The 12,146-nt window shown below is 38.5% G+C and overlaps 1 long non-coding RNA gene across 1 annotated transcript; it reads right to left on the bottom strand.

Moving 5' to 3' along the window:
* Window positions 1–900: 900 nt before the first annotated feature.
* LOC138105836 (uncharacterized) lies at window positions 901–12,116 on the bottom strand. Its single transcript, XR_011148724.1, has 3 exons — window positions 12,030–12,116; window positions 1,974–2,133; window positions 901–1,133 (listed from the first exon to the last, which is right to left on the bottom strand). It is a non-coding gene; the product is annotated as an uncharacterized lncRNA (long non-coding RNA).
* Between the last annotated feature and the right edge of the window lie 30 nt (window positions 12,117–12,146).

Here is a 12,146-nt window from a genome sequence, read left to right as displayed (position 1 = left end):
TGAGAGTGATTCATTTATTTAAAAGAAAAAAAACGGAAACAAGAGGCACGTCAGTTATATATAATCCTTGTCAAAAAACCAAAACCAACCAACCAAACAAAACACCCCAAAAAAATCAAAAAGCAGAGAAGCAACTAATGAAACCATCTCTAACCATCTGAAAGACCAGAGAGAGATAAACAGCAGTCAACACAGACATGTATAGAATAGAGAACTATAACTGTGTGTGTGTATATATATATATATATATATATATATATTTGAGTTTTTAATGAAAGGATGACAAATTTGTAGGTCAGGAATTTGTTGTGCTTTTTGACCTTTCTGAGTGCCATTAAAAATAGATTATGATACAGACCTATATTGTTAATCCACCTTTTTTTTTTTTTTTGTAAGTATGGTGCTAAATGAATTACTCTTTTAGTCACATACATTTTTTAATGACATTTACCTAAAATCCATTTGAACTTTTAAATTTCCTTAAAAGGAACTTTTTCATTGCTTTGAAGAAAATAATAGTGTAGTTGACAGAATGATTGGTACTTGAGAGACAGAGATTGAGAGTGATTGTGCAACTACTTTTCTTTGTTTTCATTTTAAAGACAAATGGGAATCAAATGCCAGCATGAGGTAGTTATAAACATAGTGAAATTGTTCTACTAATCTTGCAATATGCTGTCAAGATAATAATAGCTCTGAGCATTCCCATTGATTTCTGAAGGAATTACTGACTTATTATCTAAAGAAACTACTTATAGCTGGTTAAAAATGAAATGTGGGTTTGAAATATCCACTATTTCAATAAATGCTGTGAAAATTACCCTTTTATTCAAAAAGAAAGCAAGGAAAATGAGAAGTAGCATGTTATGGATGTGTCATCTTGAGTTACACAGTTGTAAGGTGGATGGAAGGGTCCCCACATACCTTTTCATGATTGCTTGGAATTGTCCATTCAGAGACTTCTATTTCACAGATCTATCTGAGACTTCAAAATTTATGTTTTGTCCATATTGGACCAAACTGTTGCATGCCATCCCAAGACAGAACTGTAATAAAACAGTGCTCCTTGGAGCAAAACCAACAATATTTCTTGGATTCAATTTCTCTCCTTCTTTCTTTACCCTTAGAGAACACTGGAAGACAGAAATCATCCCATTAGAAAGTACTAAATCAAAAAAGCTCTAATTAAACAAAAAATTTTGAGAAAAGTACCTTTAGCTAGAACTCTATCTTTCATTCTCTACAGTGCAAATTCAGTGAGTAAGGTAGGAATGAGGATCAAACCTTACATCTGGATAGTAAATGTGTGATTTCTTTGATGCATATTTTTAGGTTGAGGAGGTCTTTTTCTGCTCTAGGAAGGAATACATCTCTGGAAAAAATTTGCAGACAAATTTATTACTTTGAAATTGATGTTAGAACTCTTTTGTTATGCTTCCTTTTATGTGGTAGTATAACTGTTCATTCAAAATCTCAGGATACTAATTTTACTTACACAATGCAACACTTAAATAGTAGCTGCTTTAACAGGCAGGGTCCTTTTGTAATAAGAACGGTAATCTTATTACAATGTTTGAATACTTTATACATTAATTTGCAGAAGACTTGCATATGTTTTAGGTACCGTGCTCAGTCCACATCAGTTTAAGTAGTTTACTGAAAAATATTATAATGTTTTCTATTATAAGCATAATCTGACAAATTATTTCCAGTGTCATGCTTGCTGTGTTCTTGATGCAATGTAGCCCAGTTTACATAGGATGTTTAGAGCATGTGGTAAATTTTCCTGCTTTCTGCTTTTACCCCAATTCTGCTTTGGAAAATTTCATTCCTTAACCTTGATAGGCTAAAACTTTCTGTTCTGACGATTGGGAGCTTCAACCCTCTCAAACTATCGCCAGCTACTCATCCACCTATGTTCAGCAAGAAAATACAAATACAATTATCTGCACACAAGGAAAAAATTTACATGCCTGTGTCAAGCAGAGCCTTTGAGTCATAAATCCCAGTTTCTCAAGGCATGCAGCTCAGGACCATGTGTAATTGCTGAGCTCTGGGCAGCGTGTAGCATTCCTCTCATCATCGTTTCCAGATCACTTTGTTATGTGGCATCTATGAGACACACATAGCACGCTGTGGGGAAAACAGAGAGATGGCCATGTGTGGAAAGGTCACACCACAGGTATTACTGGTAATGCAGCACCATGTGGATGCACAGCATGGGGCAGCACTGGTGATCTTAGGCTGAATGCATCAGCTAAGGGCACTCTGTGACAGGCCTGCAGCACCAAACCCCGCTGCAGGAACCCCAAGCTCACAGCAGCAGGTGGGTGCAGAAAAGCATCTACACACGGGTGTACACAAGGCAGGTGTTGCAAGCAGGACTTTTGACCTCAGTATAGGGGGGGTACATTAAGTCTGTGCTTTTTATTATCTGTTTTTACCCTCTGCCTACTCCTCAGGCAGCCTTCAAATCCACAGTCTTAAGTGCTTGCTTTGTACTATTTCTTGTGGATGGAAAACAGGCTTCTACTTTAAGTAGTGAATGTCATGAATAGAACATGGAACAGGTAGGCATCCTTTGCAGTCTTTGCCGAAAATGAGTTCTGGCTAGACGGTAATTTGTTTCAGTCTTCACAGTGTACACGAAGGTATCTGGCTGTGTTTTCACACTATTAGAGTGATTTGAAGTACCCTGGTGTGGTGGAGCAAGTGGCTCCAGCCACTCTGTCTCCTGAGGAGAACTCAGACAACCAGCTGTGGTGGTCAGAACCCATGTTTAGCATGTAACTTGCAGTCACAGTGAGAACCCATAATTCCTTTCTTCTGCTGTTTGCATCTTTTCCCCTGATTGGTTAATGTTTTCCCCTCTCTGTTTTATGTATGAGTTTATGTATATTCATATCCCTTGTTTAATATGTATCAGTTCAGTTCTAGAAAGTTCTTTGTTCCTTGAGTCCCCATTGGATCCTTCCCTGAGTCCCTCCTATGTGTTGTCCCCATTGGTTCCCTTGCTGTCAACCCCATCTACTTGCCTTTATCCCATTGGCTGAGATCCCTTTCCCCACCTATTCAGTACTTGGTATAAAATCCCTGGACCCTGTCAAAAATTTAGTTCTTTGTTCTTGCCCTTTCAGTGGAGTTGGCCTGTATGGAACACATATGCACAGTCCCCTCTCTTTCTTTTTTGCCTTGGCCTTTGTGCCTTTATTCCAGCAACAGGAGGAAAGCTCCTTTGGGTGAGGAGCTCTACCCCTTCTTTTTGTGTGCTTCAGTGGGGATTTCTGCCTTCCAGAGGGGTTGTAGCTTTGACCTCCGGGCTTCCTTTTGTCAGCATGCGAGGGGTAAACCCCCTTCAGCTTCCTCTCAGCTGCAAAACCCCTCACCTTGGATCTGAATACCTGAAGTAGATCAGGAAGCACTTGTTAAGGGGGGCTTGAAAAGACTTAGTTTTCTGCTTTCTGTCAATCAGAAAACAATGCTTATAAATGATTTCTGATATATCTGAAGAGTATGTCCTGTAAATGTTTACCATGACATTTTCTACACCATGAGAAAGGTAGCACCACATTGACCTTCATACTCACTAGAATGAATGCTCTATTTTGAGAATTAGCACAACAGAAATATTTTTATTTCTTGATTATCTGTGTACCGTTGGAGATTGTTTTGAAAAAAAAAAATAGATGGATAGCAAATTAGAGCAACTATATCATGTTTTGTGTCAGTATTGGTCCTTCATATCCTGCACGGTTGTATGTTACTGTCCTTTGTGTGTTATGGTTTCAGTCCAATTTTCACCAATGATGTTCATTATTTAAATGAGACAAATAGGCTATTGTCAGGGACTGTGATCCTGGTGACATTATTATTCTGACCTAGTGTAAATATCATGACCTATTTTGGAACTCTGGCAGTAAATGAAAGGGTTCAGGCAGTCAAGGTGAAAACAGACTCGTCCATAAATCAAACCTTTAGACATTAGGATAAGTTTTATTAAAGAACAAATGGATTTCTTGACATTATGACTTGTATACAAGAGTCAGTAAATATAAGTGTAGCCATTTATTTAAAAATATAAACTAGATTAAGTTGTGAGACTAATGGAAAATATTGCTGTATCTTTTATTTTCAATTTTTTATGTTGACTATGGAACTTCTAAAATACCAGAGGTGGATGATACACACAAAAATCCACTTATTCTGAAAGACAGCAGGAACCTAAGTTGATGAACATAGCTGCTGTTAGAGATCAGTGCCTTAATTAACTCTATACTCTAACCATTTCTATTTAACATAAGGTTTCATGCCATTATTTCATGCTTCAGAAAAGTTCCACTATATCTGGATATGTAAGATAATATGAATTCTTAGGAAAGCTTTAAGAAAACTGAGTGTTTTTTCTTCAGAGGATTTGATCTGAAATCAGATAGTTCAACAATTGAAAAAATATATTGCAGGAACTAAGATGTCTTACGTATACTTGTAGCTTTTTTCATCCTCACTGTACCAGTTTAAACTTTGCACATCCATAAAATAAAGAATTCTAAACATATCATAAAGTGTTACATATCAGAAAACATTGCCCAAAGACATTTTTTTCAAAATAGTTTCATATTAAAATATGTGAGAAATGAAAAACATACAGTTCATGTACAAGATACTCTTCTGTTTAAAAAAAGAAATACCTCAAAAGTGCTGAGAGTCTCATTTGTATAGTCAAGTGTAATATATTTATTTATAAATATTACAGGAAAAGTATATGCGTCTAGGAATTAAATCTGATCTAGAGAAATTAATTTCCTTGGTCAGTAAAATATTTTTTCTTCTAGTTTTATGCAGTGGAAAAATTAAGTGCAGTCTGAGTCCACATGGTGTATTAAATATTGACAAATCACTTTCTAAATTTTCACCTTTGCTGTAATGGTTATGTTTCCTGCCAGTGGGGCACAGCATTAGCATTTTGATAAGTATAGGTCTGTTCTCTTTTCTTATGTTTTACAGTGACTATCCTTTCTATTTTGTTTGTATAGTATTGATTTGATGATCAAAAATCAGTGTTTATATTGAAAGGTGTCTTTAAAGGAGTAGCTGCTCCAGGCCTGAGTAAGGTTGATTAGAGATCAGGTGATAAGTGGTGTAAAACAAAAAAATACCAAAATAAAGGGGTTACACATGAACAAACATGGTAGTACCTAGCATAAAAAGCAACGTCCTCCATAATGTTATTTATCCCAACCTCTTTTCATCACAGCTCTGAACTGAAAACTGCCATGGATTTTGTGTGTTAAAATTTAAGTTGGGTTACTGAAATTTGCACAGCAAGCACCCTGTTGACACTTTGCCACAGTCAGCTTAAAATAATGAACATAATAGCCAAAATAACAGGAACGAATCCCAAACCCTGAATTCTAGAACCATTTATCCATACATGACAAAAATGTGAGTTGAACTTCATCCTGTCTCATTCTCCACTTTACACACTTTAACTTAGCACTGGTAAGGCATCCAGGAGTCACAAATATCAGGATTTTGTTTATTTTAATTTGAAAAGACCCTTTACTCATTTCCTCCTCACTGTTTTTGAAGTCTGTACTCCAAAATAGCCAAAGGCACTCAGAAATTCTCCACAGTTCAGATCTATGAGACCGAAGTCCCTCAGTGCCTTGCTCCCACTCTGCTATCACCAAAAAATCTGTGAGTTGTCCATGCTGACTGTGAGGGTACTGCTCTCCCTGCCTCATCCTGGAATGGTGTTTGGACAGTTTGTGAGAGAAAGCTATCTGACCTGTGTCAAAACCATAGCAAGAAACATGCCAAGAATTGAATGCCTGGTCTACATCAGGATATCCCTCAAGCCCACACCTTTGCTCAGCTGGATTGTTAATGTGAACGTAGCTGTCAATGTGTAAATATATTACCCCCTTTTTTCCTTTCAGTTTTTTTAACTTCCAAAAAAGCAAGATAATTTTTTCCAAAGCCTTATACTGATCAGCATTGTTTCTTTACTTTTAATGTACCATTTGCCTCATAGGTGACTATCTCCCAGCATGTAGCCACCAGCTTACTTTTCAAGTGACTCTTGCCATAGTACACTTGTTTCAGGATTGAGCTCTATAGAACCAAAGGAAAATCAGTTTTCTCCTTCTTCACTATTATGATAGCTTGTGACAGCTTGTTGCTCAAGCTGTCCTGACTCATACTTCAGTCTTGTCTGTCCAGAAATCCTAAGTCAGAGCAAGGCTAAGCTGTTCTGTTTGGCTTTCTAACTTTTGCTAGCCGAAGCAATATGCTTGCCTTTCCTGGAGAGTATAAACCTGCACTGAAAATTTGTAAGGAAAAAATAGTGACCTTCACCACTCTAGTGTGATCCAAAGACATAGGTTGTATTGATGGACCACAAGAAAAAAAGCCCACTTCATTAAAATCTATGTTTCTACATCTATGTACGAAGCTGTAATTTGCCTCATGAATTCAATCTGAATCTTGTTTATGTCAAGCATCTCCCACTTATGATCAACTAGAAATTATATTGCAGTACTGGAAATATGAAGAGTCTGTATTCTGACAAATGTAATCTCTTATCATTATCATCCGTGCGCTGTAAATCACCTGAGCAACGTTCACAGCACTTGTCACTCTATGTTTAGTGACAAGAATTTTCCTTTCTATAAAAGGCAAGTGCTTTAGCCACACTGCCCAAGTCACAGAATGCAAAGGTAAGGATTGGGAGAATGAGAACCACCCACTGCAGGAAAAATCAGGTTCGAGTCCATTAAGGAACCTGAAGATGTACAAGTCATAGAATCATCGGATGGCTTGGGTTGGGAGGAACGTTAAAGATGATCCAACCCCCCTGCCATGTTTTTCACTGGGTCAGTTTGATCAAAGCCCCATCCAATTTGGTCTTGAGCACTTGCTGTAATGGGGCATCCACAACTTCTCTGGATCTGATGAGATGCATCCATGGGTACTGAGGCAACAGGCAGATAAAGTAGCTAAGCCATTATCCATCATATTTGAGGCATCGTGGCTGTCCAGTGAGGTTCCTACTGACTGGAAAGAGGGGGAAATGTAACCTCCATTTTTAAAAATGGAAAAAAATAGACTTGGGGAACTACAGGCCAGTCAGTCACACCTCTGAGCTGAGCAAGATCATAGAACAGGTGCTCCTGGAAACTATCCTAAGGCACATGGGAAATAAGGAGGTGATTTTTGAAAGCCAGCATGACTTCACTAAGGGCCTATTTTGTCTGAAAAATTTGTTGGCTTTCCATGTCAGGGTTACAGAGTTGGTGGATAAGTGAACAGCGAATGACATTATCTATCTGGACTTGTGCAAAGCACTTGACACTGTCCCTCATGACATCCTTGTCACTAAATTGGACAGAGACGGATTTGACAGACGGACGCCTCAGTGGAAAAGGAATTGTCTGGGTGGTTGCACTCAAAGAGATCTGGTCAATGGTTGGATGTCTGAGTGTAGACCAGTGACGAGTGGTTTCCTCAGGGTTGATGTTGGGACTGGTGCTTTTTAACATCTTTGCTAGGGATGTGGACAGTGGCACTGAGTGTACCCTCAGCAAGTTTCCCAATGCCACCAAGCTGTGTGGTGCAGTTGACATGGAAGAGATACCAGCCAGAGGGATCTTGAACAGTTGGAGAGCTGGACCCACGTGAACCTTAGGAAGTTCCACAAGTCCAAGTGCAAAGTTCTGCATCTGGGTTAGGGCAGTCCCAAATGCAAGATGGATGGGGAATGGATTGAAAGCAACCCTGAGGAGAATGATTTGGGGGTGTTGGTTCATGAGAAGATTGACATGAGCCGGAAATGTGTGCTTGTAGCCCAGAAAGCCAAACGTCCTGGGCTGCATCAAAAGAAGTCCAGCCAGAAGGTTAAGGGAGGGGATTCTTCCCTTCTACTCTGCTCTGGTAAGACTCCCCTAGAGTGCTGCATCCAGCCCTAGGGCTCTCAACAGAAGAAGAGCATGGACCTGTTGGAGTGAGTCCAAATGAGGGCCGAAAGATGACCAAGAGAGAACCTCTTCTATGAAAACAGGCAGAGAAAATAGAGGTTGTTCAGCATAGAGAAGAGAAGGCTTCAGGGAGACTTTCCAGTACCTAAAGGGGGGCCTATAAGGTAGTTGGGGAGGGACTTTTTGCAAGAGCATGAAGTGGTAGGACAAGGAGGAATGGCTTTAAAATGAGAGTAGGTTTAGATTGGATATTGGGAAGGAATTGTTTATTGTGAGAGTGGTGAGACACTGGTACAGGTTGCCCAGAGAATCTGTGGATGTCCCATCATTGGAAGTGTTCAAGACCATGTTGGATGGAGCTTTGAGCAGTTTGGTCTAGTGGAAGGTGTCCCTGTTCACGGCAAGGTGGTTGGAACTAGACGATCTTTAAGGTCCCTTCCAACACAAACCATTCTATGAGTCTATGAATCTATGTCACTTGAAGAAAAAGTTTGCATAAGATAGGAAGTTTCTGACACAGAAAAAAATTTGAAGACTTTTAAGATGCTGAACAAAGTCAAAATGAATTAGGGGTTGATTTTAAAATCTTTGCTGATGAAAATTTATATTTTTGAAAGGGACAGTATGAAAGCCAAATGTATCCTGGGAAAATTAGAAAAAGAAAGGAAACTTCTAAAAAAAATTAAGAAACTGAAACTGATAAATGAGAAAGGAAAAATTATATCTCATAAAGAGAAAAAGGCAGTGGCTTTTATTTAGGTTAGCTGACTACAACTAGAATGCAAAGGGAAATGCCTGGCCTTCATTCTAGAAATTGTTTCTGAGATTGCAAGTGCTTTTTTAGGGCTGAAGCCAGTGTGATAAAGTGCTGTTCTTTCACCAGAAAGAATGTTTGCTTACTATTTCATCATCCCCTGGAGGCACAGAGAAAGAAAATAAGCACATCAGTTGTCATTATGACAGGATAAAAATGGAGCCATCATATTTCAATAACACAATGCAATGAGCAGCCCCATCGAGTGATGAATTATGGACTCTCTCTTTCACACTCAACTATAAGTTAATATTATCTCCCCAGGATAATTAGAGTGAAGTTCAATTACTGACCCTGAATTACCGTGTGGGCCACTCCATGGGTTCTGACACAGCGTTTTACACATTTATCTTTTCACCTAATGCGCTAAATCTGCATTGCTCAGGTGATTAATCATACTGGGTCCCATCTAGCTCACACTATTCTTCTTGTATGGATTGGCTGGTCCCTGGAGTCCCCTTGAGCACAATATGAGAAGGTCTATTATGCTGTGTTTTTCTTCCAATTTGTGTTCTTCCTTGTGTTTTGAGATTGTGGTCACTTCTGATGTTTGCCCAAAAAAGCTCATTGTAAAAGTGCAACACTTTCAGATAGGGAATTATCCACCTCCTTGCCAACAAGGAGAAAGATAACTCAGTCAGTGCAGGTAAAACATACCTATAAAACTCCAGTTGAAACAGATAGGTCCCTTTATTCTCTGTGCAAAGATGAAAGAAGAGAAATTCAGAATATGGGTCTGGAGGCATTGATCAATTTCCTGCAAGCTGTGTTATTTCTTTCCCTTGTGAAGAACAAATTCTACCCTTGATCTAGTTACTCAAAATAAATCCCTTCCTAATTTTTCATGTGTCTTTTTAGGGCTGTATATAAGTAACCTCAAATATCCTTCATTAAAAAAAGAAAAAAAACCCAAGTTCTTATTTATAACACAAATTGTATAAACAAACATCTAGATTCAGAACCCTTAAAGCAGCTTATTACAATTATTTTTTCATCAGCCTAGTGTCTTGCTAAATATACATTGGTGATTTGGGAAAGCTAGATAATTCCACCTCACTTAAAGAAAATCCTGGTTTACTCCATGAGCAGTCTCAATGAAATGAAGGAGAAGGGATTAAAAGAGAGTCAGAGGATCTGGATAATCAGCTATCTAAAGGATAGAGATTGAGGTCATATGCTGGGAGGAATAAAAGAGAATGAGATCCCCTTTTATGTCAGAAGTCATAATACTTAAATCTCAGGTTGCAGGGCATTGGAGTAAGTTGTAATTCCCTTACCCACTGGCCAGGGAAATGGGTAGCAAGGAGAAACAAGAGTCAGGGAAAAATTTGAGTGACTACACATAACATGCAGATCAACACAGTGTCATGTAGCAAATTTGGGCTACAGCAAAAAGCTATGCATCAAAACAGAACAGAATCAGGAATAGAAGTAGATCTCAGAAGGGTATCTAATTCCCACCTCTTCCCTGGATATAATCTCCCTGCATTAGATATCAATAATATGATGCCAATGAATAATTGTGTTTGCTCTTAGCAAGCAGTTTCGTGTTAAGCTATAGCCAAATTTGTTACAGAGGTTAAAACCTTGACTCTCAAGTGTTTTTAAGCCCACCCAAATTTTTTTGTTTGAATCAGGTTCAGATCAAGTTTTATAGATGCTTATGTTTTCTGAACTTTTGAGTTCTAATTCTGTCTCTCTGGGTCACAATTTCTACAAATATAATTTATGTTAAAGAAGCAATAACTGCTACTAAACTGCTTCTACACACAAAGGAAGAAAAAGAGTCAAGCTAATATCTGACAAATAACAATTAAGAGAAGGGCAGAAAAACCCAGGGAATATCCAGTCTTCAGGAAAAGGATGGAAAGCAGCTAGAAGCAGAATAAAACTAAGGAGTAAATGAAACACTCATTTAGCCTCTCTGCTATGTGACTTGTACTGTTTCATTGGATGACCCATTTAAATTTACTTGTTAAATCCTTAAAATACTATCCATACAAAACAATCAGAAATCAAAGCTAACAGTGTAATTAGTCATAATTTTATAACAGAACTAGTGCAGTTGTATACTGTATACACCTGCTGAAACTTGGTGAGTTTTCCAAGGAGGTGTGATGGAACATGCTGGCATGCTTTGAGTTTCACATTGATTTATTTTGCATTTATTTATCTTTCAGGGTCAAAGCAAAGTTATGGGCCCTGAGTCCATAAAACTGTAATTGAAGCAGCCATAAAGGTGGTGTGGAAGAAGGAATATGGTTTTCATATGAGCATAATAATGGGCTGGTATTGTGGCAAGCTTTTCAGAGGAAGGCAAATACCTTCAATCCTCATCAGTAGTCGTTTTTAATTACTCTTGCAGCACAACACAGTTGGAAACCTGACTCCTATAGCATGTTGGATATCTCTCATGAGATTTGCAGTACTTGTAAAGTTCTGCAGTTTGCCTTTCCCAGGTTATATATATATATATATTCATAAAAACTCTTTCCATTCCTATTCTCCTTCCCCTTCCCTTTCCTGAGAGGAGTTGGCATTGTGATGCAGAGGAGTCTTTAATGATTCTCAGGTGTTCTCAGGGTCTCTGAGTGTTGAGTGTCTTAAAGCCGACATTCCCCCAATCCCTGTTCTGTGCCAAGGGCAGGTCAGAAAGGCAAAAGAAACTCTATCTAACAAAATGCAAACATCAACCTCTTCCCACCTTCAGGCTGTAATACAAGACCCTGTCTTCCTAATCACCTGGAGAAGCATAAGCAGAGTAACATAACTGTTTTAATTAGACCTTTTGGATGAGACTAATCCTTTCTTCAAGTAAGACACAGAATGTTTTGCAAAAGTCCCATGAGGGTCTGTACTTTCAATCTGTCTGCATATCTCTGCCTTTCCTAAATTGTGCCCTGGAAAAGCCTGTGATTTTTATTTGTTTTTCCAACTATGCATCGCAGTCTAATCACATCGGTCTAGATGATTTACTTTAGCACAACTACAACTATCAATGAAAATTTTTCAATCATGTGATATGGAGGTTTCAGCAGATGAGGTTTTTGGACTTGAATATGCTTTGATGAGCTTCATTGTTGATTTTTTTTTACAACATAAATATCTATACTTGAGAATGTCAACCTTCTTTTATCTCATTCTCACTGATTTGTCACTTTTTTGTCCACTCAGACCAGCCCTCATTACTCTTTTAAACATACCACCACCTTAATAAGCAGTCCGGGATTGGGCCTTACCTGTCAACAAGCTGAACTGTTCAAGAGCTACATCATTAATTTCAACAGCCAGAAAAACAGCAAAGAGCACCTTCCGACTGAGCCAAGCCTACAGAGCTCTGTGTTGGCTCACCTGAC

This window comes from Aphelocoma coerulescens, chromosome 2 (assembly GCF_041296385.1).
Source record: "Aphelocoma coerulescens isolate FSJ_1873_10779 chromosome 2, UR_Acoe_1.0, whole genome shotgun sequence".
Classification (NCBI taxonomy): Eukaryota; Metazoa; Chordata; class Aves; order Passeriformes; family Corvidae; genus Aphelocoma; species Aphelocoma coerulescens.
The sequence above is the reverse complement of the archived record's forward strand: the minus strand, read 5'-3'. Positions and strand labels throughout refer to the sequence as shown.